At 43.4% G+C, this 22,509-nt stretch overlaps 1 long non-coding RNA gene across 1 annotated transcript; it reads right to left on the reverse strand.

The window, feature by feature from the left end:
* Window positions 1-5,002: 5,002 nt before the first annotated feature.
* Window positions 5,003-20,630, reverse strand: LOC108314919. The gene is made up of 3 exons (XR_001829729.1): window positions 20,499-20,630; window positions 6,510-6,609; window positions 5,003-5,811 (listed from the first exon to the last, which is right to left on the reverse strand). It is a non-coding gene; the product is annotated as an uncharacterized LOC108314919 (long non-coding RNA).
* Between the last annotated feature and the right edge of the window lie 1,879 nt (window positions 20,631-22,509).

Consider the following 22,509-nt stretch of genomic DNA (forward strand, 5'->3'; position numbering starts at 1 on the left):
GATAATGACTGATTGAATACCTGCACTGTGCAGGGTTACTAGGGGGTCAATGAAAAATGGTAAAGAAAATGTGGTATGTATGCACAATGGAATACTAGTCAGCAAAGAAAAATAATGAAATCATGTCTTTTGTAGCAACATGGATAAAATTGGAGGCCATTCTTTTAAGTGAAACAACTCAGACACAGAAAGACAAATACTGCATCTTCTCACTTACAGGTGAAAGCATAATAATGTGTACATATGGGCTTAGAGTGTAGAATAGTAGACATTGAATACATGGAAAGGTGCGGTGTGGCAGGGGGTTGGATAATGAGAAATTACTTAATGGGTACAATGCACATTATTCCAGTAATCTATACACTAAAAGCTCAGACTTCACCATTAAACAATAGATCCATGTAACAAAATTATACTTATAACCCCCAAATTTATACATATACAATTCTTACAAAGAAAAATGAGATGTATTTCTCACCTTCAGTGGGCAGGGCAATTACAATGACTATGATCAGATGAGTGCAATACCACATGGAGACAAAAACTTTCCTGTGAGCTTATAGGGGAGGGGCTGTTATCTACCGACTCAGGAAGAGGTGCCCAGAGCTCTAGGCATGGGTTGGTAATTTGAATGTCATGCAAAAGCTGCTTTGGTTTCTTTATCTTGCAGGTCATGGGGCCCTCTAAAATTCTTCCCACGTTTGTTAAGCAGGAAGACTCATTTGCAGAAGTTGCTTTAAAACCTTCTGCCGCAAAAAAGGACAATCTCATTGGTTTTATACTTGTTTGTCAGGCACTGTGCTATGGATTTTACATGTTATCTCGTTTAAACCGAGGCTGATCTGCAGGTGGAGAGGACTATGTGGCCAACCTTGGAGGTGAGCAAGGCAGAGAACAGAGAAGAGTGCTGTGTAGCGTCGGTGGGAATGGTTAGGCACATTAATGCTGCTTTACGTGTAGGGTGCAGGGAATTAAATTCTCACAGTTCAGAGAAAGGTCCCTGCCTTAATCAAAATGGTTGCTATTCATTGAGTATGTATGATGAGTCAAAGCCTTAATTACTCCATCAGCCAGGAATATGGTGAGCTGCAAACCGCTTCAACTAACTACAGTCTACTTGTCTGAAGCTGTGAGAAGTCCAAGAAAAGCAATCCAAAAATACCGTCAAAGACCCAAGCTCATCCTTTTTTCTAAGACGGCTGTTGCATCTCCCAGTCTCCTTTCCCCATTCCAAGAAGGAAGAAAAGGAGAAAAAAGGCTTTTACCAAAAAGGTTTAGCTTTCTTATTCAAGACAATGTACCCTTCCCTGAGACTTCTGCTTACATTTCATTAGACAGAACAATGTCCTGTGGCCATCCCCAGGTGCAAGGGAGACCAGAAAACTGAATGTTTTAATAGGGTGTATGTGCTACCCCTCCACTGTAAATTAGGCGTGAGTCACTAAAGAAGAAGGGGGATATGGGCAGCAAGTAGGCAACATATATCACCTCATTCCATGTTTCCAACAGTCAGGGAAGTAAAGTTATCCACATTCTACAGATAGGAATAGATTGCAGAGAGGAAAGTAAATTGCCCAAAGTCACCCAAATAGTGAGTCATGGAATAAAGATTTTAAAACAAGCCTATATCATTCCAACTGAAAGGATTATTTTATGACATCATTATGTCTCCCTTAGCTGTGTGACCTAGAAGAATTTACCAAACCTCCCTGAGCCTCAATTTTAAGATCTGTGAAACCTGAATAATCATCGCTGTCTCAAAGCTTCTTGAAGCATCACGTTAGATGCAAAGAGTTGGAAAGGACAATATCAATGGGACCCTAATTATTATTCATTCACCATTTGCCAAAGTGCTTTATCTAAAGCTGACAGGCAATGAAGGTTCTTTGAGAAGCATAGCTTGAGCATTGGTATTTGGGGTTGGCACCAGTAAAATCTCTTCACTGGCATTTCCTATCTGGGCCTCATCATGGATTCCCAGGAATTTCCACTGGCTGGATTTACTTTGTCCACCTCAATAGCTGCATATGTAGATGAGTTATGAGCCACATTCCACAGCAGGTCAGAAGAAAACAGTGTGTAAACTATCCATTGCAGCTTTCTCGCCTTCTTTCGCCATGGCTGCTCCCCAGCTAGAGCTAAACTCAGGCTGTTTCTTAGACTGTGCTTCTGGTGCCCCCTCCCAACATGGGATACAGCACCAAGGAAGCCATCCTGCAGCAAGTGTCTGAGCACCAAGGAAGTCATCCTGCTGCAGACCCACCACAGCCCACATGGTTTTGTGCCTCTTGGCTTGGGCTCTTGTGTGCCTCCGCCTGGAAAGCTTTGCCTTCATTGTTCCCCTAGTCAAGACCCAGGCAGAATGTTAGGCCCCCCTCTTCAGTGACACCTTTCTCTACTCTTCCTGGTGGGATTTTGTTGTGGTTGTTCCATTTTTTTCTCTATTATCAAAGGGCTTTGTCCATACTTGTATTACACATAGCCCTGTCATCGAATCAAGAGTCTGGCTTTGCTTTTACTGGACACCAGAACTTTGAAAAAGAACAAATCAAGTAATAGTGATAACTCCTAAAAAATGTATTGCTGTGGTATGAATGTTTGTGTTCCCACCCCCCAAAATCATATGGTGAAATCTTGACCTTCAAAATATTAGCATTGGTATTGGTATTAGAATTGGTATTGGTATGAGGAGGTGGGGACTTTGGGAGGTGATTAGGTCATGAGGGTGGAGGCTTCATTATTAAAATTAGTGTTCTTATGAAAGAAACTGAAGAAAGCTCCTTTGTCCCTTCTACCATGTGAGAATACAGCTAGGAGGTGACATCTCTGAGAAAGCAAGCCCTTGCCAGACACCAAATCTGCTGGCATTTGATCTTGAATGTCTTAGCCTTCAGAACCATGAGAAATAAATGTTTGCTGTTTACAACCTACCTAGTTCATGGTATTTTGTCATAGCAGCCTGAACACACTAACACATTCATGTACATTATAACAGAAGAAAGGAAGAACAAAAGAGAAATCAAAATTATAAATGAAAAAAAATTCTATTCTCCTTTCCCTTCCCATCTATATCCCTGATAGTCACTTAGTTATCTCTCTGGTGTGGCACAAGCAAGGACCAATGCAAACAAGCAAAGGGCTAGAGCAGAGTGCTAGGGGCCTCCTGCGCAGCCAAGGTTCATTTTTGTTGTTGTTGTTGACAGAATCTGATCATCTTTTTGTATCAATACATATAGACCTATTGTATTTGTTTTTGTTGCTCCCTAACTATTTGCATGAATATACCATGAAAGTTTTAAGCCATTTTCCTACCTTGGAAGTATCCAGTGTTTCACTGTTGCAAATGGTGCTGGAATGAATCTGCTTGAAAATCTATTTGTGAGCACACGTGTTGGTATTTCTGAGTGACAGAATCCCAGAAACAAGGTTTGGGTGGAGACTCCAAAGTTGCACTCCCACTTAATAGGACATAGGCTTACCCGTTTCCTTAAAGCCCCACTGAACCTAGGTATTGCTGATTGTATTAACTTTTGTAAATGTAGAAAAACAATCTCATTAGTTAATTGAATGTAATGGTCAGTTGAGCTTTGTTCTATATGTTTATAGGCATTTTATTTTTCTTCTGTGCTGTGACTATTAGCGTCAGAATCTTGACTGCAATGATTAGGGAGTTCCACTTAGTCCTGAGGCCTATCTCTAACAATATCCCACGAAATTTTTTAACACAAGAGTTTGTGAAAGGAACACAACAATTTGTTAAGAATGGCTGAGCCAGCAGCACTCTGGAATTAGAACTCCAAGAAATTTTCTGTTGCTGTTTACTGGGTATATCCATGTGTGACAACCACATGCACCATTCACTGAGGTTCTTGTGGCAACTTCTAGAACATAAACATTAAACATCTATTAAGGGTCTTTGGCTTAGGTAGGGAAGGGAAGGGTCTTACGTTTTCTAGGTTGGGGGCTTTTGGGGTCTTGCAGGGTTTTCTGTTATGCTTTTCGTTGTTGTCTGTGTTACTGTTGTCTTTGCTTTGCCCCAGTTTGGCTGAGTATCTTCCATGTGAAATAACGTCTAGCTCTGCAACATTCTGATGGGGGAATGTCACCTTCTCAATTCAGAGCCCTTTCTGTTAAATGCAGTCTATTGCCTTTGCATAAGAAGTCAATTTTGTTTCATTTCAAATTCAAGGAGCACCTACTCTGTGCTAAACTTTGGGAATACAAAATTAGATTACACTAAGTCGCTATTTCAGGAAAGCCTTCAGTCTGGTGGAGCTGAAAGCCATATAAGGGGAAATATCATGGTCATATAATCAAGACAGAGTGATGATGCTCAGGATTCTCTGGGAGGTAGGACCACTCCCCTGCTTTCCAGTTGCTGTAATCTGAGTGTTTATGTTCTCCCCACATCCGTATGTTGAAACCCTAATCCCCAAGGTGATGATATTAAGAGGTGAGGCCTTTGCAAGGTAATTGTGTCCTGAAGCCAGAGCCCTTGTGAATAGGATTAGTCCCTTATAAAAGAACTCCTTCTATTTTCGTAAGTTTACAGTGAGAAGACAGCCATTAATGAGGAAGCCTTTACCAGACACTAAATCTGCAGGCACTTTAATCTTGCATTTCCCAACCTCCAGAACTATGAGAAGAAGAAAAAAATTGCTACCCCATGTATGGTATTTTGTTATAGCCCAAACTGACTAAGATATCAGTGAGCAGGTAATAGAAACTCTATGCATCTCATTCCTTCATCTGTAAAAGATAGAACATAATAACACAACTGATAAGATTATTATGAGTACTAAATGAATTATCCAAATAAAGTACCCAGAGCATGTCCTGTAGTAAGTGATCAATGTGTTAGTTTTTAGTGTTATCATCACTGTTTTTAAAAGTATTATTATTATTGCACTACAAAAAGGGATCTAACTCAACCTAGGGGTTACTGGAGAAGGTGACGGCAGGGTCAAGTTTTGAAGAGCCGAGAAAGTGGATTTAGCCTTGATTGAGAGATGAAATGTTTCATTATTATTTTTTGTTGAGCAGTGACAGCAGGTTGGACATTTAACGTCTATGGTCTAAAATGCAAATGAAGATGCTCAGACACAGAAGCCACATAACTCGCCCATGGTTACACAACTAGTAAGTGTTGATGTTAAGTCCTGAATGCATAGTGTTTTTATTTCCTCTATTTTGTAGATAACAGCGAAGTGCAGAGAGGTGTTGGGCGTCAAAATTTAAATCCACGTTTCTCAAAGTCCTGAATCCTTGTTCTTCCCACTACCCTAAGCTGCCCACCTAAGGGAATATATGCATCTTGTCTCTTTCAGATGTTGGAACAAGAAATTATGCTTCTTTATGATTTGGTTTTCTTATTTCTAAATCAGGCCTCTCTACACCTCTCCTTTCTGCATACTGCCCCCCTTTCAGCCTCCAGGAGAGTCTGTGACAATGAGTGGGCTCCCTCTGCAAGGTGCTTGGATTCCTCTGAAGAAAGAAAGCAAGAAAACATGAAGTATGGTAATGGTGGCATTTTCAAGGGCGGGTGTTGAATGGAAACTTCCTGACATTTCAAGCAACAACATCTGAAAGGAAGTGGAATTTTCCTGATGCACAGACAGGAGATCTGTGTCACAAGCTATTGATTTGGTGTACACATCTTGCATTTAATCTGGTGATTAATTTGGAGGGAGGCTGCATGCATACTGGGCTTTCATTTCATGAGTTTAAAAGCCCATGACCTCTGATTTATTTTGCTTCATTCATGAGGGGCTGTTTTATTGCGAAGGGTTGAATGACAGGTTTCCTGGCAGGCTGTAAAGACAGGTAAAATTTAAATAAGAAACATAAAATCTTTCAAGGCACTCTATTTATCTTTTGTAATTTATTAGTCACACCTATTGAAGGCTGGTTGACCCTCTGGGAACAGTTCAGCAAAGTAAAACCTTTGAGCACGTTAAGCTTGCCAATCCTTTGCTTTTCTTTCTCTTCATTTAGAGATGAGAAAACTAAAGACCTAAAATTGCTGCATGTAACATGTGTACTTGGTCTTGAATTTATTGTACTGATATTAAACATGCATGCTGGATGTTTTCAAGTTGTGTTTTAGAAAACTTTAATAATATTTAATGAGTAAATACAATTACCATATTTTTCAATTTAAATGAAGGTTCAGCCTTAAAAATGTAAGAAAAATAAAGTTGTCATTCATTTAAAAAAAAAAAAAGACCTAAAATAAGAAATCACTTGCTATGTCATACCATGAGCTGGAACTGAAATTAACTCCTAGCTTTGCCCTATGACTTTGAGACCACCAAAATACAAGAAGTATGTATAGAGCTCGAAAAATGCTCCTAAAATATTCAAAGTATTTTAATAACAAATTGAGAATTAACATAAGCACTCTCTAACTTATATCTCATCAATGGCTCCCCATTGCCTTAAGAACAGTTGTCTTAAAAGCCAGCCTCCACTTAGCTGGCAAGCTCCATTCTTGTCCCCCTTGAACCCACTTCCATCCATATGAAACATCTTTACCTTTTCCTAAGTAGAGTATGGTCCTTCTTATTGCTGGGCTGATGCAAATGCTGTCCACTTGCCTGGATGTTTTTCCTGGAAGGAAGGAAAGAAAGAATAAAGGGAGGAAGGGGGGAGGGAAGGAAGGACAGAGAACGTTGGTTTACAGCTCATTTTATTAGCAGGCATTGCCTCTTTGGGTTAGTGCTCATTCCAGCAATTCAAACTACCCCTGACCTACAAGAATTTTAATTTCTCTAGTGGGATTTTATCATTTACCTGAAGTTCTCCCACTGTAATCTTCGGGTCTGACATGGTTCCATCTCAAGAAGTTACCATACTTCTCTTGGCATAAGCTCCCCAACTCCTAAACACCCAAGAAACTCTCTCTTTGACGTCTTAGTAGAGTGGAAAAACCTCCCCCATCTACAGCACATGGATTCCAAGAAATTAAACCAAAAACTATGTTGAGAGGTTCTGAAGGGGGAAAATTTAGGTGGGCCTCATTATCTTGAAGGATGGTACAAAGTCAAACAGCAGGCATCCCCAGAAGGGGCTGGGGTCAGCTGCAGAACGTGATATAAAAATGTCAGATTATTGAAGAGTAGCTAGAGACAACAGGGTCAGGGTTAAGGGTGAGCATGGGGAACATGTCTTAGACTGTGTGTTGGCATCATGGAAAAGATAGAATTCTAAGATAAAGGGTGGAGGAATGGGATATTAAAAGATTTGAAGAACACTTTGTTCATTTAATAGCACATTTTATTGAATATCTAGTATGTAACAGGGCCTGCTCTGTGAGCTCAATATATAGGAGGAAATAAAATGTGATCAGAAGATTGTTTTTGATGGAATTCAGCCTCATGGAAATCTGGACTTCAACCTCAGTTCTGTCACTCATTCCTTTTTTGACCTCACATGGTTTGTTTTGGCTTCCTCATTTATAAAATATGTGTATTTTTTCTGTGTCTTGATGGCCTGCTATGCTGTTGTACCAGGAGCTGTGCTAAGCCCTGGACACACAGCAGTGAACTAGACAGACACAGTTCCTGCCCACCCTTACCCGCCCCCGCCCCTGCCTGAAGCTTATTGAGTAAAGGAAGGGACTGACATGTTACCAGAATAAAGCATTGGCTGTGGAAGATCTAGCAGGGTTGAGATGGCATTTCACATACATGGCTCTTAGGATTCGATGAGATAAATGATTTTAAGGGGCCCACCATGCTTTCGACAAGAGCACAGGCTCTGGAACCAGACAGCATGAGTTCAAATTCCAACTTTGTTAGTAAATCTCAACTATTTACTAATTATATCACTTAAGGAGGTATCTAAGCTTTTCTGTTTTCTCATCGGTAATCAGGGGATAATAAAAGTAATTAATTCATGTAGTTGTTAAAAAAGATTAAATGTTAATGTATGTAAAAAGTTTAAAATAGTGTCTGGCACAAAAGTACACAATTAATATTTATTATTATTATTACTGTTATCGCTGACACAGACCCTGGCCCATGGTAGGTGCTCACAATTGCTAGTTCCTGTCCTCTGGTACACAGCTCTTCTTAAAATCCCATAGGTCTAGCAGAACAGTAGTCCATGCTTCGTATTTCATCATACATCAAAGGCCCAAATTGATAACTACAGAAATGATTGTTCTCAGTATCATTTATAATTTATAATTTATTCTTGTCTGAGCAAGTAGCCTTGTTGAGCCTTTGAAGAGCACAAGAGTCTTCCCCATAGGGTGGACTAGAGACTAAAGTAAGATTATCAGAGAATTACAGCCACAGGAATAAGAGAACCTGGAAAAAACTTGAGTCCCAAATCGCTGACAGCTGGCTATCTTCAAGGAGCCCTTTGGAGGAAAAGGTCACATTTCGTCATTCAACCAGAAGCATGATATTTGGGGTCTTATACACTTGGGGTCACTGCTTGACTCTGCACTTACAAGCCACGCAGTCTTCTGGGTCATTTGAGAGATGGAAAGGATCAGGTCTACATCATACATTTGCTAGGAAGTTTATATGGAATGATTAGTTTTTATTTTTTTATTTTTTTATTTTTATTTATTTATTTATTTATTTTTTGAGACGGAGTTTCGCTCTTGTTACCCAGGCTGGAGTGCAATGGCGCGATCTCGGCTCACTGCAACCTCCGCCTCCTGGGTTCAGGCAATTCTCCTGCCCCAGCCCCCTGAGTAGCTGGGATTACAGGCACGCGCCACCATGCCCAGCTAATTTTTTGTATTTTTAGTAGGGACGGGGTTTCACCATGTTGACCAGGATGGTCTCCATCTCTTGACCTCGTGATCCACCCGCCTCGGCCTCCCACAGTGCTGGGATTACAGGCTTGAGCCACCGCGCCCGGCAGAATGATTAGTTTTTAAATGCCTGAAAGTTAATAGAACTATTGTCCAGCCTTGCCATCAAATAATGATGCTGATATTATCCTTAGCACTAAGTGGTACTTATGGCACCGATGGTCAAACAACCTTCCTCCTGCAGTGCTAGTAAGACTGGTCTATACCCTACAAGGAATAAGGTCTCAGAATTAGGGACCCAAGCTCCATGAATACAGGAACTGATGAGTCTTGTTTCTTGTTGTATCCCCAAGATGATCCTTAGCATTCAGCAGTAATGCAATAAATGCTTCTTGAATGGATACATTGTTAAGAGGAACAGGCATAAAAATGCAGCATGTTTGGAAAGAGGCCAGCATGATAATGGGACTCAAAACCATATTGTAAAAGGCACATTGGTGGAAGTCGGGCTGCACAACTAGCGATGGAAAACTGAGCATGGAGGTCTTCTGAAAGGTGGTTGTGTCAGTCAGGGCTTAACTAGCAAAGCAGAACCACAGGAGGGATGGTTGGTTGGTTGATTGATTGACTGATTGATAGGTGAATGAAAGAATGAATAATAGATATATACATATATTGATAATTAAATAAAATTAAATAGCATCATTATTATTGTTTCAAGTATTATTAATTATCCCATGTAATTGTAGAAGCTGGCTAAGCCACAGGGAAGGCAATCAGGAAGGGAAGACCCACAGGGAAGAGAGAGCAATTGCAAGCCCAGCTGCACTTGATATATTCAAAATCAACTGAATAGGAACTTTAATTCTGCAAATCCCCTTCACTGCAGCACCTAGATTAGTGTGTGATTGAATCCCTGAGCGATGGTGTGCATATGCTATAAAGTGGCCTCTGCCTCCCATCCAACCCACAACTCTCATGGAAGAGTATCTCTTATGGCCCACCCTAACCAGAAACAGACCAGAGAGGGAATTCTGGGGTGGGTGGCTCAGCCTAGCCACTTTGATGCTTTTCCTCTATGTCCCAAAACATTGATGTTTTTCCCCTTATTTCCCAAAACCTTCACAGTGGTCTTAGGGAAAAGGAAACGAATTCTTATTCCTCAAAGATAGAACCAGGCTTAACGGGTGGGAATTTTGAGGAAAAGATATAGACCTAGTTGAAGAATAGGTGAGAATAGGTGGCTAGAAGAGGTGTGTGAGCAGAACTGTGTCCTTGATATTGGCAGAATGGATGGGAAGGTGACCTGTAAAGACTCCTCCCATTCCCAGGACTCTCAACCCACGAGTCAGGGACACAGGCTCTAGGGCTGATGCCACTATTCCCAGGCAAGCTCAGTCACCATTGTACAATCCTCTGTGTGCCAGGCACGGTGCTTGGCACCATAAGACCTTAGGCAGGAAGACCAGATGATGCCCGAATCACTTCTCTTTCAACATCTAATGAATCTTTTCCTAGGGATTGAGAAGGTGCTGCCCACACTCAAAATTACATCTCAGCAAAGACATGACAGTTAAAATCATGTATGCCAATTTGAGGCAGCACTGAATTGGTGGGTCACATGGCCTAGGGAAAGAGCTTAGCCTGCACCTCTTGGACAAACACATGCAGCTTGATTTCATGTGTCACTCTGCAGTGAAGCAAGACTTCTAAATTCTGCATGAGGATATTGATTCTCTACAAATTTCAAAAATAGTTTATATACCCCTTTCAACCCTCAATACCTTTGCACCTGCTGTCATTTCCCCTTCCTAAACTGATCTTCTAGCCTGTTCTAGGTATCTAGTGCTGTGTAACAAGGCACCCCAAAAGTAGTGGTTTAAAACAAGCAAAGAAAACCACCACGTATTTTGTTCACAAATCCGTGGTTCAGGCAGACTGGGAAGGAACAGCTCCTCTCTGCCCCACTCAGTGTCAGCTGCATGGCTCAAAGGCTGGGGACTGAAATTATCCACCATCTCTGTCTATTGCTATGTGATTTCTCCACGTGGTCCTTCCAGCATGGCAGCTGCAGAGTCACTGGATTCCTCACATATTGGCTCAGGGTTCCTGAGGGCTGTATCCCAAGAGAGAAAGAGCCAAACAGAAGCCTCATGGCCTTTTGGTGACCCAGCCTCAGAAATCACGTGTATCATTTCTGCTACACTGTCTGGGTGGAAGCAGTCACACGCCCCCACCCAGATTCAGGAGAAGAGAACACAGACCCCCCACTTCTCTGTGGGAAGCATTCCAGTCCCATTGTAAGAGCATGTGGGATGGGAGATATAGTAAGTCCATCTTCAGAAAGTACAATCTGCACCTACTCTTTTTCTATCTGAGAAACACTTCTTATGTTTCAAGACCTAACTCAAATATCCCTTCTTTATAAAGTCTCCCCAGCTCTCCCAGAGCAAGATGCCTCCTCCCTGCAGCCCTATCAGCACTTTGTACCTCTGCTTTCAAAGCACTTTGCACCCTAAAATGGTATTCTTTGTTGCTTTCTGGAGACTATGAACTGTGAGCTCTTACAGGCCTGTGGTGGTATTTCTATGTCTCAAGCTTTCAACATTGGGATAATGCTGACTTAGGAAATAGATGTTTACTGCAAGCTAGGCTAAAGTTTCTCATACACCCTGGACTATCTGCATCTGAATTCCTGAGTACTTGCTCAAAATGTAGACTCCTGGGCCCGCATCAAACCTCCTAGATCAACTCTTCGGGACAGGGCTTGAAAAGCTGCATTTTAATAAAACTTCCCAGATGATTCCAATAGATATTAATTAGCCTTTGCAAGCTATTGTATCCCCAGTGCCTAGCACAGTGCTGGCACATGGTTGGTACCCATAAATACCTAATGAATGAATGAGTGAGTGAGTGTGAATGAATAAATATTTTTAGAGTGGATCAGGCACATGAGAGTCAGTTTCCTCTTTTGGCTAATGTGATGTCCAGTTCTGGCTCCAGAGTCAAATAAGCAGACATCCCTCTAGGTCAGACCCAGGTGAGACTCAATGTCCTATGTCTCCCTTAAATGGGTCTGTGGCCTGGAGGAGGTGGCAGAGATGGTAGAAGGGAGAGAATCCTGGTGGTTGCAAAGCTGATGCATTATCTCACCATCTACCAGCAGGCTCCTTCACCATCCCCACCTCCTCCTCGGCCCCCACCCCCACGCATCCTGTCACATCCCAGATCAGAACCATTCTGGAAGCAGTATTTGCTAGTTTGACATTTCAAAATAGCATCAAGGAAGCTAAAGATAGCTAGGTTACAAGGGAGGTTAAACATCTTGCCAAATGACACTGAGCAAATTAGGTCTTCTCCATGTTGATCCAAGGAGTACATCAATGCTTTTCCTCTATTTGGAGGCGTCAAAGCATTGGATGAAGTGGGGAGAAGAGATTGAACCAAGAGCCAAAGCATAGAACCTCAGTCTTAGTTCAGAGGACAGTAAAGGAGTGCATGTATTTCAAAGTCTCAGTTAACAGACTCTGCTTTCTTTAGTTGTCTAAGAGAAAGCCTGACACAATAAAACCCTGCTCTCCGGACTACCTGTACAGCCCCCGTGTTCACCTGTGCATCTGGCTTCTGCTCAGACAAACACAGCCAGGAGTTATTTGAGTTGAGGAAGCAGTTTGTGCATCTGAGACAGTTAAGAAAAGAAGTCACTACACTTTTACTTCCTTTTCTTATCTTCCTGTCTCACCACATTTCAACTAAATTTTCCAAAGCCACAAACATATGACTGTGGATGTGCAGAGCTGAAGGCCAGAGCCTGGTGACTATGGGGAGATACGGTGTTCCCCAGGGATCAAGCATCTACGAAGGCATCAGCTCGTACAAGTAATAACACCTACCATTTAGGAGCTGTTCACCATGTGCCAAGCACTCTGCTAAGCCTTTCACATACTTTATTACATTGACTCTCACAATAATCTGACAAGTTAGGCAGCATTATCCTCCCATTATAGATGAGGGACTGAGAGTCAGGGAGGTTAAGCAACTTGCTTTGGGTGCCACGGCTAGTAAATTGCAGAATTGAGATTCAGCTCAGACGTGTCTGACTCCAAAGCCTGCTTTCTTCCCCAACATGTTAGATCCTTTAAAAAGGTAGACAAGGGGCCAGGCATGGTGGCTCATGCCTGTAATCTCAGAACTTTAGGAGGCCAAGGCAGGCAGATCACTTGAGGTCAGGAGTTCAAGACCAGACTGGCCAAAAAGGTGAAACCCGTCTGTACTAAAAATACAAAAACTAGCTGGGTGTGGTGGTGTGTACCTGTGGTCCCAGCTACTTGGGAGGCTGAGACAGGAGGATTACTTGAACCGGGGAGGCGGAGGTTACAGTAAACCGAGATCATGCCATTGCACACCAGCCTGGGTGACAGAGTGAGAGTCTGTTTCAAAAAAGAGAAAAAAAATAGATAGATAGAGAGAGAGAAAGGTAGACAAGGGATATCCCCATGGTATGCCCTGAATTAAATCCATTCCAAGAATTGAACCAGCTTCAGAGAGGGAAGAGATGCCCCTTGAGATAGGCAGGCAACCACAGGTAGGATGGAAGGGGGGGAAACTCTCGCTCGGTGACTCAGCAGCCCAGAGCACTGCCTGACCTTTTCCCCATATCACTGATACCTACTGAAAGGGTGATCCCTGCTTGTGTCCTGCAGTCCCAGGGGTAAGTGGTAACCTGAGTCACAAGGGACAGACAGAATGCCAGGGTTGAAGTGACTCGCTGCCTCTCCTACTCCGAATGTAACTGCCCCTGCCCATACAGTAGTGCTGTCACAGCCAGAACATGTTGTCAGGGAGGAGGGCAGGGTGCCTGAGGGGGCAGGGTGCTGGTCATCTGGCTAAAAACAGGGGCTGGGGGTGGGGAAGGCCACTCAGTTATGCCTGGTTTTGGTTCCAAGCTCATAATATGATTCAGGTGCCTCACATGGCCCCCCTGCCTCCCCAGCAAATTCACTTAAGAGCAGAGGGAGGAGGTACTAATGGTTTCCACATTTGGGGCCCTCTGCAGTGAGGCCTTTCAAGCTCTGGGGCAAAGAAATCTAACCTCTCCTCTGATTAGATCCCCGCTCTGTGGAGTGCAAACGTGTTCATGGAGTACCTCTGATAGTGAGGGTCTTAGGCCTTGTGGGCAAGACCCTGAGACTATGATGACAAACCAGCAGACAGAGATGCAGCCTGCCCAGAGTTTATAGCTGGTGGCAGAGACAGAAAACTCACCAGAAAACTACAATATGCAGTGAAGAGGACTGTGGATGCAGTAGCAACAGAGGAAGGCACCTCATCAAGAGTTAGGGGTTCACCCAGCATGTTGGCTCATGCCTGTAATCCCAGCACTTTGGGAGGCTGAAGCCAGCAGATTGCTTCAGCAATCTGAGGTCAGGAGTTCAACACCAGCCTGGCGAACATGGTGAAACCCCGTCTCTACCAAAAATGCAAAAATTAACCAAGTGTAGTGGTGCGTGCCTTAATCACAGTTACTCAGGAAGCTGAGGAAGAAGAATCACTTGAACCTGGGAGGGAGAGGTTGCAATGAGCCGAGATCATGCCACTGCACTCCAGCCTGGGCAACAGAGTGAGACTCTGTCTTAAAAAAAAGAAGAAGAAGAAGAAGGGCTCAAGAAAAGCGTCTCTGTGTTAGAGACTAAGCCCTGCAGGCTGAAAAGGAGTTACAGAGGAGAGGGCTTGGAGACGCAGGGAACAGGGACAACAGCACCTGGGAAGAGCCAGGTGGGTGGGTGCAGATGGGGTGGCCAGAGCATAGGGTACAAGGGCACAGTGTGTGAAGAGGTGAAAGGAGATGCCCAGCAGTTGGCAAACTCTTCAGGTTTTGAAATCCATTAAGGACGGCAATGGAAGAATTATAAGCAGGCTGAGATAGAAGGAGATCCATTTAGAAATATCAGTCTGGCTTCTGAGAACAGCTGGGACACAATAAGATACATGCAGTGAGAGCAGTTAGGAGGCTGAAGCGGTGACTGGGGGCTATAACAGTGGTGTTCTGGAGGAGGGTGGCGGCCGTGGAGATGGACAGGAGCATGAGGGCAAAGGGAGTGACGAGGCCAAATCAACGGATTATGTGGTCCTTGCCTTCAAGGAGAAAATAATTTTAGTTGACAAAAATCTTTTCTCCCTTAATTCATCTGAGTCTTCTCTGACTAGAAGGATGCTTAGAGGTCACTTAGTTCAATTTCTCCCCTGCAAAAAGTCCAGGGATTTTGAATTCCTTCATGCACAGAGGGAGTGGGTGAATATTAGGCAGCAAGGGGAACACTCTGGGTGGGCAGCTGAATTGGACATAAGCTTTCTTGAAGTTCTAGAAATTTCCAGATATGGAAGAAGTGTGTATTCTGCTGGTCATGCCCATGGCTCCAGGCAGTGGGGTGGTTTTGAGGTGACAGTTCCTCTGCTGGCTGTGATGGCGCACTCTCCTTCCTTCCCCAGGCAGAACCCCCAGCAGAGGGGGACACAGAGGCTGGCAGGAGGCTGAGGGCTCCTTTCTGCCAACAGACCCAGCCACAAGTGCTTGCTGAATGACTGCCCTGTACCCAGCCTTGTTCCTGGAAACTGCTGTGATAACACTCTCTGGGTGAGAACCAAGACTCATTGACCTTTTACATAGGCTGAATCTGCAGGGAAAGGTCATTCTTTTTGGAGGTTGTTGAAAATTTAATGACAGCAATTCCTTAGGCTTGTAAAACCCTTTAATGTTCTCAAAGCACAGAAAACACCATCTTCTCTTATTCCAAGTGGTGTTTTACAGTTGTAAAGCACTTACACAGTGACATGCTTGATCCACAGGAAGTCCTGGGAGAGACGCAGAGATCATGGGCCCTAGAGCCCAAGTGACCTCGTTGCAAACCTCTTTTACTCTACGCCTCAAGACTGTGGGGGTGTGGGCCTCGCTTTACCTCCGAGTGTCTTCCTCTGTAAGATACAGATAATATACAGTCATGTGACAGTTAAGAACAGAGATTCATTCTGAGAAATGTGTCCTTAGGTGATTTTGTCATTGTGGGAACATCATAATGTGTACTTACACAAACTTGGATGGTGTAGCCTACTATACACCTAGGTTACAAACCTGTACAGCATGTTACTATACTGAATATTATAGGCAATTATAATACAATAATATTTGCGCATCTATAAATTAACAGAAAACGTATTACAATCTTATAATCATAAAAATATGGTATTATAATCTTATGGGGCCCCCATCATATATGCAGTCAGCCATTAACCAAAATGTTATGTTGTACATGACTACCTATTTTGAAAGGTTGCTATAAGCATTAATAAAATGATGCTGCTGGCTGGGCGCAGTGGCTCACGCCTGTAATCCCAGCACTTTGGGAGGCTGAGGCGGGTGGATCATGAGTTCAGGAGTTCCAGACCAGCCTGATCAACATGGTGAAACCCCGTCTCTACTAAAAATACAAACAAATTAGCTGGGCATGGTGGCACGAGCCTGTAATGTCAGCTACTCAGGAGGCTAAGGCAGGAGAATCGCTTGAACTCAGAAGGTGGAGATGGCAGTGAGCTAAGACTGCACCACTGCACTCCAGCCTGGGTGACAGAGTGAGACTCTGTCTTAAAATAATAAAAGATGCTGTCTAGCCCAGTACTTAATAAAGGCTAGCTTCCTCCAGCTTGTTTCTCACCCATTCCTATATTCTAAACAAGGGCGCATCTAAGGTTGGCATACTAGAAGTGGTACCTGGCACATAGAGGGTCTGAAATAAATGTTAGTTTCCATTTCTCTCCCTTTAAACCCCTAAGCTAAAGCTATTTTTTCCCTGGGTTTTTCCTCATCCAGCCCCTGGTATTTCCTGGGAATCTCCTTTGACAATGTCACAGAGCCCTGGAGCCTCTCCCTTGAGAAATGCCCATGTATCTAAAGAGGCACACAAACCCTGTTACCCACACCATTTTGCTTGCAATTTTAAGAAGTTTGGATTCCCTGAAGCTTAATTTAGAAGCCTATGATAGCACCCATATGACTCAAACTATCTTCTGCCACAAAGAATAGTTCTTCAGTTATCTAGCGTCTTTTCGTAGTTTAAAAATTACAGGGAGTTAAAGATCAGCTTTTCTTCTTGTCCAAGTCTGTGTTCTATATGGTAATTGGAGAGTGATAGATATACAGTGAATGTTAATTGAATGCCTGGGTAGAAAAATGGATGGATGAATGGAAAGGTGGGTGTGGAGGTGGATGGTGAGTAGGTAGTTGAAGGGATGGAGGCAGATAGGTGGATAATTTGGGTGGTGGAATGGATGGATGGGTAAATAGGTAGGTGGATAAGATGGTGAAGGGATTGCCATGCTCAGAGAAAGGCCCAGGCAAGCAGTGAGAAGATAAATTCGTGGTTGTGGGGGACCTTAAAACCCCTGGCAGGAGACCTCTGATATAATCAATGGAATATGGAGGGATCGAAGCAGAGAATAAATGGAAAAAACAATGTCTTAGCACGTTGGGTCAGAAGCGGGGCTCTCTGCTGGGTGGGACAGGAAGAATCTGAGTCAGAAAGCCAAATAGGAAATGGGGCAGGAGATGGGGGAACTCCTGGCCAAGAAATCAGAGCTGATGCTAAATGGAAAGCAGAAGCTGCAAGACCTGTTTCTAAGGAAAAGTGGAGAGCAGACAGGATCCAGGGGGTAGGGGAGAGGACTGAATAGAGACACAGGAATTCATGGCATGTGGGATTCTCTGAGTCATAAGTTCAACAATCATTCGTTGAGTTCTTCCTGTGTGTCAGGGGTTGTTTAGGCACTGAGGATAAGTCCTTGGTGTCAAATAAGAAAGACAGAAACATTAATAAAAGTTGATATTTACAGAGCATCTGCTATGCACCAGACACTATTCTAAGGGTTTAATGTGTCTCTTCTCGGCAACAATTGTATGAAAGAGGTGTCATTATTATTGCTTCACAGATAAGGAGGCACAGAGAGAGTAAGTCACTTCTCCAACACAACTAGTTAAGTATGAGAGCTGGGATTTGAACCCAGTTTCCAGGGCCTATGTGCTTCTTTGCTGTGCTATACTGCTGCCATGAAAGGAACGATTAAATGACAACCGTACTACAGGGTGGTGAGAGATACGATGGCAGTCTTTACTGGTTACTGTGGGACACAGAGCAGAGGCCGTGATTGACTTTGGTTGGATGGGTCTAAATGGGTTTTAGAGAGAATCTTTGAAGCTGGATTTTGGAAAATGAGTTTCTTAGGCATCCCGTAAATAAGCAGTAAAGTTCTACAATGAGGAAATGAGGAGAAGGGCATTCCAAGCAGAGGAACCAGCCTGTGCAAAGTACACAAGCACCGAGGAATGAAACAGCAGAGACTTATGCAGGAAACCATAAGTAGTTCTATGAGGCTGCTTTGCAAGGGTAAGAACTGCCAAGAGGGAAGACATGCTGCCTACTGGGAATAATGCTTAGGATTGTTCCCCTCAGCCTTTCTAGAAATGGATGTTGTTCAACAGGCTTTTAATCTTTTATCATCCTGAATAACCCCAACGAGTAGGAAAGAAATATTAAGACTATTCTTATTTAGAGACTAAGAAAACAGCTTGGAGAAGTTCAATCACTGGTCTAAGATTACACCTCCAGTGTGTAGCGGAGGCCAAACTAGATCCTCTGACTCCTGACTTTATTAATCTGGGCACACTGGCACACAAAACGTTTTGATGAGCACTGCTGGTACAAAGAAAAACAAGATTGAGTTCTCGGTTTTCTGCTACAAAGGCAATGATGAGGCAGCTCAGATCTGCAAAGGACTGAATATGAAGTCTTGACAGAAAAGTAACTACCAAGATTAATCAACATGGGCACAGCACTTCACAGCTTGCAAAACACATTTACATACAGAATCTTAGTTGACATTCATGAAGACACTGTGGCAGATTGTACAAATAATGTTCTTGTTCCCATTTTTCAGATGAAATAGATATATTAATTGATTTGTTTAAGTCACACAGCCTATAGGTGACAGATGTAACACTCAAATTCAAGTCTTTCTAATGCCAAAGGTATAATATCCATGGGGGCTGTTAACATAATGGCCAGTGTTTATTGTCCATGTGATTACTGTGTGTTAGTTGCTATGTTAAATGCTTACATGCAACATTCCGGTTCCCGTCTACAAATATGCCAGGAGGTAGAGACCTGTTTTAAAATAGAGAAAATTGAAAGTCAGAATAGTTAAAATTCCACAGCTAGGATGACCAGCTAACCACCACTCAAAGCCCCTGCATCTAGCACTGTGCAATATTGTTCCCATCATCTTTAGACCCTAGCTCAGTCCCCCTGAACTGAGGAAAAAAATACTTTGAGCTTTGCACAAAACCTCTGTAAAAGCAGGTACATTTGAGGATGAAAAGTGTAAGTGTTTTGTTCAAAACTCTTGATTCCCTTTGTGGATGGGCCAGTGAAAAAGGCCAAGTCCTCCATGTTGTTTGTGAGGAGGGCCCAGAGAGGTCATGAGACCTAATCAGTAACACACAGCAGCACCAAATTCCTAGTTCAGTGCTCAAAAGTTTAAACTCCAAAGCCATTCAGCTCCTCCCTGCCCTCTGTCTTCTTTATGACCTGGACCTGTACGGTAATGAGAACCACTATGGAAGGCAGTCAAGCTGGGATCTGAATCCTGGACATTGAATTTACCAAGTAGAAGCACTTGGACAAGTTGCTTTGTGTCTCAGCCTCAGTTTTCATGCTATAAAATTGTAATATAACATTGTTATATACTATTATTCAACTTGAAGGGGAATCAAAAGGGTTAAGTGAGGGAACACCCATCATTCTATGTCATTCCTTTGCTTTAATTTCTTCCTAGCATGGAACACCACTTATGATAATTTTATTTGTTTATGAGTTTACTGACTTTCTTCCTTTGTCTTTCCATAGTTGTTCTTCAAGTGTCTAGAATTGCACTGATTAGCACAGTGGCCGCTAGCCAGTGTGGCTATTAAGCATTTGAAATGTTCCTAGCAGGAACTGAGGTGTGCTGGAAGAGTAACATACACACAACATTTCAAAGGCACAGCATAAAAAAGTAAATGTAAACTATTTCATTGATAATTTTTATATTGATCAATATTGAAATAATATTTAGGGCATATGGGGTTAAATATATTATTAAAATTACTTTTACCTGTGTCTTTTTACTTTCTTTAATGTGGCTGCTAGAAAACTTAAAATGTCATATGTAATTAATTATTATTTCTATTGACCAGTGTCAGTCAAGAACAATGCTGGCACATACTAGGTGCTCAATAAATAGTTGAATGACTGAATATTTTTCCTTGAATGAATGAGTGGCACAAAAGTGAAAGTAGGGGAATTATAGTTTCTTTCAAGTAGGTGACCTCCACAGGATAAAGCTGTTTGCTTTAGGTTAATAAACTCATTCTGGTTGAGGTGTTAATTAATAGCTGATAACAGCTTAAATTTTTGGCGTGAGTCAAGGTAAGAAGTACATTTTAATTACAACTTTCTAGAAGTCAGATACAAGCAGGCTTTTAAATTCTACTGTGAGGCCTTCCAGAAGAAAGGTTCCTTTAGATTTAATTTTTTTTAAAAAAAAAAAGAAGAGGACAAATGCTGGGAATGGGGATGGAGCAGAGGATGCGGGGAGATGCCGAGAAACTTTCAGAGTAGCAGATGCCTTTGTTTCCCATTACCTGCTCAGTTTGGTCCGGTCCAGGGCACACAGTGGGCGCTGAGTAACTGTAGAAAGCAATCGAAGGGAATCGGAAGGGGGAGAGGCAGACACCACAACCAAGACAAGGAAACGACAGTCAGTCGAGGCAGCAGAGAGGATGCCACGCGGCCAGCAGAGGCGCAGGGCAGCTGGGGAGGGACCTTGCCGCTGGGCGGAGGGGCCGCGCTCCCCGGCAGCGCGGCGCAGGGGCACCAAGCCAGGGACCGCAGGCTGCCAGCAGCGGGAACGGACCTGCCCCGGGTCGCAGCCGTTTTTCCCGGGCGGGGCTGAGGCTGCAGAGGAGGCGGGCGTGCCTGCTGAGGGTCACTGCCTCGCCGCAGGGACTTTCCTGGGGTGGGAGTGGGAGCACGTAGGAGCCCTGGCCTTTCCAACTTCCCAGGTCAGACTGGGGGTGGGACCACCCTGCGCGGCGTCTTATGCAGGGAACCAACCCAGTGCTAGTCCGCCCTCGCGGGAACTTGTCCTCTCCCCTAACCTTTCAAGTCCCTCCCTGCCTCCAAGGCTCCAACAAAGTCCCTCCTTTTGCCCAGAGCAGTTCTCAAACTTGAGTGCATCAGCATCACCTGGAGGCTTTATTAAAACACGTTGCTGGCTCCCTCCAGGGTTTCTGATTCTGTGGGTTTAGGGTGGTGATGCCGATTCCTCTGGTCCAAGAACCATCCCTGGAGAGCCATTGCCGTTTAGTTAACGATTTCCCCCTCATTTTCATTCCTAACTCAGTCAGGACCTCGTTCAGCCTCCCACTGAGCCTGGAACCCTTGACAGCTGGGGAAACAAGTGGGTTGCTGCTAAGCCAGCAGGGCACCTGGGAATCCCAACTTCCAATCCAGGGCGTTTTCCTCTGCATTCACTGTTTCTTTTACTCTCTCGGGAGCCTATGTGTGGGATCCAGAACAGGGCAGAACCCTGAGTAAAAGCTGAACGACACGCGGGGTTAGTTAAATCCAACTGCAGGAGAGGGAAAAAGAAAAGAGTCATTTTCTTCAGGAGAGGAGAGGTTGCGCCGAGGATGCCTGTTCATTGACCAAACCTGCGCCAAGCATCACCATTGACACTTTCATTCATTCAAAAAACAAAGTTGACTGCGCAGGCCCTGCATGCCAGGCACTGTCTTGGTATGGGGAATAATGAAGGAAATAAAACCGAGATACCTGTCTTTGGAGAACATACTTTCTAATAGGGAGATTAATAAACAAAAGAGTAAATTATTGAATATATTAAAAGGTAATAAAAACTATAAAAAGAAATACAAGAGTAGGGTAAAGGAGTGCAATAGAGTTGCAGTTCTAAATAAGATGGTCAGGGTAGGCCTTATTGATGAAGTAAGATAGTCAGCCATGGGATAGCTAGGGGAAGAGTGTTTCCAACAGGGGGAACAGCCAGCGCAAAGGTCCTGAGTCAGGAGCATGCCTGGTGTTTTTGAGGCTCAGCAAAGAGGCCATTGTAACCGGAGTAGGGGCAGGGATGGGGAAGAAGCCGAGTAGGAGATGAGGCCAGGGAGGTAAAGGGGCAGGCAGGAAGATGTTAGAGGACTGGCCCAGCCATTGTTACAGGCCTGACTTTTACCCTGCGATGTTCTTCCAATTTTATTTACTTTTTTGCCCTAATGATTCTTGCCTCGTCCATCTGCAAAATCTGCCTCAAAAACAGCCGTTAACCATCCCTTGGCTCACAGCTGGAGCTGGTTTTGAGAATGACACTATTTTCATAAGTCAGTGGGCCCCAACTTCTCAGATTTGGGGCTTGCAAAGGTTGCAATGACCCTTTCTGATCTGCAGATTAGAAAGTTGGTAATTCACATTTGCCTTCAGCAATTTTTTTCCTCTTCTCTCATCATTCTCCATACCTCCTCTGGGTTCTTGCTCCCTTGATATACCTGCTTCCTGAGGCTTCCCAGATTTCTAGAGCAGCACTGTTCAATCAAAATATGATATAAGACACACATGCAATTTTAAATTTATTTATTTATT

This window comes from Cebus imitator, unplaced genomic scaffold (assembly GCF_001604975.1).
Source record: "Cebus imitator isolate Cc_AM_T3 unplaced genomic scaffold, Cebus_imitator-1.0 Scaffold163, whole genome shotgun sequence".
Classification (NCBI taxonomy): domain Eukaryota; kingdom Metazoa; phylum Chordata; class Mammalia; order Primates; family Cebidae; genus Cebus; species Cebus imitator.